Consider the following 6,000-nt stretch of genomic DNA (forward strand, 5'->3'; position numbering starts at 1 on the left):
AAGCTACGTCGGGTATAGCATGTTAGGCAGTAACTCCTGACAGTCATCGCAGAAATAACTGTCAAGTCCATCAATAACGTACAATTTTAATGTGCCCAACGGTGGCACTCTGAGCATTAGATCCAGTCCTCTATGGGTGGATCCATTTTACTATCATTTTTTTTGTATTTTATTGCTTGTTTGCTTTTAACTGGTGTAGAAGTTAATACCATTTACGTTTCTTATTTGTTTTACGTTTATGCTTAAACACTATTCTGAAAAGAAAAGAAAAGAAAAATAAAATACCAGTTGCACATACAAGGATAAGTTATCCGCTTTGCCCTATCCGCTTTGCCCAAAACGTGTATTTCTAAACATGCTTTTTCTTAATATTTCAATACCGGTTTAATGTAATACTAATATTACAAATATTACTAGAAAACATTGTTAATCTGCAAAACTAAATCGTTCTTGGGTTAGCTAACCGTAAAAACAAATGAAATGAGAACAAACCTGATCAAAAATCGTAAGAAGAACACACTAAACAATTTTTTTGTCACAAAAATAAACGAAAGGCACCAGTCGCTTTGAATCAACTGTCATGGTGTAGTCAGAGGGGTCACTCGTCTACGCAGCCGCAACTTGTAAAGCCATCTCTTATTGTGTTCCAGAAAAATCGCTTATCCGCTTTACCTGGGTTATTCGGTTTGCCCGGGCTTCCCCTACCACTGCCAACACAATTCGTGCATAATACTCAGTGCAATACTTGTAGGCTGGCTTTTTCTGCCATACTTAAATCTTTTTCACAATAAGAATGTAAATATCTGTACTGATAGTGATAATAAATAGTGTTGCCGCTTAACTATTTGCCGCGACGTAGCGGCGTGTGATTTTAGTTAAAATTTACCAAGTTAAAAATAAGTACAAGCTGTTAACGATATACTATTTTTTATTTTATATCATGTCTATTTTATTAGCTGCTGTCCCATCACAACGGTGTTTGTATTATTAGTTAGGATATTAATTAATCTGATGGCAACTCAATCTAACTGCGTACTTAAGTTAGAAAACAAAGGAATCGACGCTTTGTGGTTAGTTTTTATAATAATGTGTGCGATTTTAGAAATATGAAACTATCACGGGAAAATTCTAATTCATACAATATTTCCGCTGAATAAGTAACAAATTGAAATATTAGGTTTTAAATAAATTGGTATTGTTATAATTATTCGGTGTAATATGAGTATTGTTGCGTTCACATAAAAGGTTTTGCTGACCCAAATTTTAAAGTTGTACCTAAATGGAAAACAAGTCGGTACGCGTGTCGAATATCGTCAATAAAGTAACAAAACTAATTTTATTTTCCCTGTTTCGCGGGTAAAGTGCACTCGGCACGAACTTACCCGACCCTCGGCTCAAAGCTCCCTTTGCCGTAAGACCTCGGCTTAATTTCGGCCCCTCTTATTTTTAGATTGGACAAATATGAAGAAAAATTACTGGGGTATTTTGAGAGAATATTTATTTCTCTTCTCTATTGTTTGGTAAAACCTTTTTGTGTGAAATAACCGAGCCGTGGGCAGAATTATTCATAGTTTTAATAAAACATTAGACGAAAATATATTTCTGACCCTATACTTAATGGGATAAAAAAAAATGTCCGAAAATGAAAGTTAACATAAAAGTTTAATATAACATTGCAGCTACCAGCAGCTTGTTTAGGTTAAAATCGCACACACAAAATAAAACACTAAATTGAATTCATTAATTTGAAAAATATTAATGAGCAGTGTCGAGGAGCAAATAAAAAGTGCAATTACATAAAATATTGATAAATTTACGATTTCAAACGTCCATTTTGATCGTCGAGTAATTGCATCTTAAGGCTGTGTTCATGCACAAGCGGAGAATAGAGCGGATTTCTAAGTAACGCGTAGAACTGAGTGAACTTACTCTGGTAAAAACGACAGCACAACAGAACTGAACAAGCAAATACTGTGTCGTCTTATAATTGTAATAAGTGTGATTTTGCAACAAACAAAATTGGAGTCTGAATGTCGACGGTCTATTATGTCGCCTACGCATTATTTTACGCTCTAAAATACGCTTGTGCACGAACGCGCACTAATACGTAATGATGAGTGTGTGGGCATGCTTAGTGTTGTGTACATAAACAAAATAGACAATGTGTTTCTTGTACGTAATTAAATTTTTCATCTGAAACTTATTTACGGTACTTAATAATTAATTGTTTTGTAACTAAATAATCAATTGTTTGTTCAAAAAGACCTATCATGCTTATTAAACTTCTTTAGTAATGTAATTTTATCATTCTTAAATTATTAGAAGATATTTTTTTTTTTACAAAAATAACAAAATCATTTCGTTTGTGGAGACACTTATCTTTTTATTTTCACAAACGAGTTACTAGTCATTTTGCTAAATACTTAAATCAAACTAATAAATATTTTGATGAGTTTTTATATTGAATACATAGGTCTTTTTGAAAGCAGCTATTTTGCAGTTACATTTTATTTATCAATTTTACACACGTTATGATAAACTACTTAAGTATACTTACAATATTTATTGCAGCTGTTAACTGAATACGTATTGTCACCATTATTTCCTTCATAAATAAATACCAAATGTTAGAGCATTTACATGATTCAATTGTTTTATAAGTTTATTTATAAATGGTTTTTATTAATATTTAGATAGATCAATGTTTTCATTTTTATTAGTACGACTTTGGCGATTAATTTCATGACGTAAAAGTTCCTATGACGACTTAGTTGTTAGAATGGGAATGTAATCGTATGTATGAAGAGTCGCCATAGCGTAACATTAAATGTTATAATTACATAATACATATCTGTTACAATAAGTTCCATGTTCGCATGTTAAATTATTATTCTTAATCTACAACAGTTTTTCATCTTACAGTGGTATTTGTGACAGTCATACAGATTCGTGTTATTTTAGTTAGGTATCGTTTACAGAACTCTACTTATTAAAAATGTAATAAAAGATTGTTTACGATTTAACAAGAAGGTACTTAAATAACAAGTAAAACATTATCCTGTTTTCTGTCTATCAAACTTTATTGTCACTAGTGCTCAGAGAAATTGACAACCTTAAATAAAGTTTTTTTTTTCCGAAAATGAATGGTATCTTTTATATTTACTTGTTCAAATCAATTATTTTTTTTTACGAAAAATGCGGATAACATTTATTTCTCATTCTCCTTTTAAAATGTTGACTGTCACAGAAACCATATCGAAGTGATGAAACATAAAATAATGTAGTTCATGTGTTTGATGTAACGTGTAGATATTAAAATGCATATTGTGGTTGTGATCATAGCGAGGATTGCCAATCATCTAGCGTAAGTCAACTTAATTGATAACTGTATATAATAAGTAGCTATGATATCGATAAATTTGGAGACTTGTACAAATTGCTCATGAACCTGTAAATTGAAAATGACTGAACGATCATGATTTCTCATCGACTGGTAGTTAAAATGTAATCAGAAATAGTAATCGCCAAACAACTTGTAATAATGTAGGAAACTGATCATTAGGCATCGTCCCAACATATTTTAGGTCCCTCTCGTGTGATTTTAATGTAATGTATTTAACTATTGCTCGATGTAAAGCTGAGTGCATACTTTTGTAACGTGCAATGTATCGTGTAACGTTAAACGCGAAAACTGCGAGTGCGGGACGGCACTACGAACTCTCTAATGTACTTGGGCCAGCGCTGGCACTATATTTTATTAGCGCCAGATCAAAGGCTAAAATGGAAGGAACAACTCGGACAATATTCCCGATTCATGCAGAACTTAGCCCAAACGTGTGTGACGTGTAATGTAATGTATCGTTTAACATAGAGCGAATTTTGCGTGTGGACAATCCTCGATACATAACATTACATGTTGCATATTTCTGGACTCTGCTTTGGGTACCGTCCACATTTTTGTGTAACATTTCATTATGTTTCATTACACGTTATACGAGTCTAGACCCGGCTTAAGAGATCATCAAAAACGCTCATTTTTATAACAATTTTGTTGTATAAATGTAAAATTGATCACCAATCGGCGTTAAGTAGCAATCCAATGAATTGTATTTAATAATGTAAATGTTGATGCATAATTTGTATATATTGAATCTAATGTGACGAAAATAATAAAAACAATCTTTTATTACAAAATGCTTACAGATTTTCATTTGGAACTGTGTAAATTTTGAGTCTTGTCTCTGATGTCAAATAGCAGTTAGTCACACAGCGTTTTGTATTATTATACTTACGACTATTTCGGTTTTGTTTGTTAAGTTCTTACATGATGTATTTATCATTGTTTTGTTTTTGCATGTTCGCTTGGCTTGATACGTGCTTGACTTGAATAACATATCGCCACTTACGCTTATCTCACACTAAACTCACTTTTTACTCACACTTGTCTCAGTTAACTGTCTAAATTTGTATCTCAATGCATTTTACTCGAACACATTCTTGGTATATGTTTATTATCTGATTTCATTTAATTTTGTGCACGTCCTCCCTTTGTGCATGTGAAATCTCACTGTAGTAGATTAGCGTGTTTATTTATTTATTGGTTGATTGATATTCATCGAGAACAAAATTATTTGAGATCAGTGACAAGATTCTGTGCTCCTGTCCCTCTCCTCATTACTTTCCGATCACTCCTCTGAACTGCGAACTGACTCCGTGTATCTTCGTGCGTCGCATTCGCATCATTGGTCGCTGGCAAGAGATCGCAACTGCATGGACGCTGGTAAACTGGGTGGTGGCAGACTGTCTCTCTTATACCTATGTAATTAAATGTCTTTGTTCTCTTTCTTTCACTAGAATGCGCGAAGGGTTTGCACTTGTACGACGGTCGATGCTACGAACGATGTCCAAGCGACACTTACGCCAGCGAGGTCCTAACCGAACGGAGTTCCAGAAGACATAACTTTACCGACCCTGAGGCCGGCGCTAAGGCTAAAGCGAAACGGCAGGGTCCAGACAACACACAGCCGACGGCATTGGAAGCTTTAGACATGGAGCCTAATTCTCCGAAAGTGCCGCGTATTTGTCTCCCCTGTCATTACACTTGCGCCGCCTGCTCGGGCCCCAACGACAGCCAATGTCTGTCGTGCCCGGGTGACGCGCAGCTTGTCAACCTAACGGACACCCAGCAAAAGTTGTTCTGCTACCCTAACACACTTGTGCCACAAATAGAAAACGCCAACTGGCACTACAGACTCAACGTCGCTCTATCTGTCATCTTGTTCGCGGTCTCTTTCATAACATTGTACTTTTTGCTTGCCTATCTTCTCAAACAGTTTCGTTTCCTCTGCTGTGGCGGTAACTACAACTCTAACATCGACATAGCGTACAACAAGCTGGCTGTTTCTGAAAAAGATACGACAGCCCTCGAAATAGAAGATGAAATAAAGAAGGCTCTAGACGACTCCAGTTGTAGCGACTCTGACGATGACGATTTGAATTTATAGCAACTGGTCACATTCCATCCAGAATTTTATGCATTGACCGACCAAGTAGATGTTAGTGATTAGAGTAGGTTGAGTTTTGTTAACAATGCAGGGCTCGTGTATGTGATATTATAATTCGATTGTCACAATTTTTTATTACATTATTTGTATAGTAAGTAAAAGATTGACTGTTGAGAATGTACTCTGGAAATTAATTGGATTCGTACAAAATATTTTTCGGGTAGTGATGATTATTTTTAGCGTAGTTTTAAATTGTTCGTTAGTCCAAAGAGCTGAGCATCTGTGAATTCCTTAAATCGCTAAACTTTAATAACTTTCTATTTAAACTTCTTTCGTTGAACGCAAAATTCAAGTACATTCTTATTTTTGCTCTTAATTTTAATTTGATACTTATTTTTATATTTTTTTTTACTTCGTGACATTCCGTAATTTCTAATTTAGTGTAAGTTATATATAGTTTAATAGTCATTCCGAGGGCCAGGAGCTATAAATAATA

The sequence above is a fragment of the Ostrinia nubilalis genome, chromosome 16 (genome assembly GCF_963855985.1).
Source record: "Ostrinia nubilalis chromosome 16, ilOstNubi1.1, whole genome shotgun sequence".
In the NCBI taxonomy this organism is placed as follows: Eukaryota; Metazoa; Arthropoda; class Insecta; order Lepidoptera; family Crambidae; genus Ostrinia; species Ostrinia nubilalis.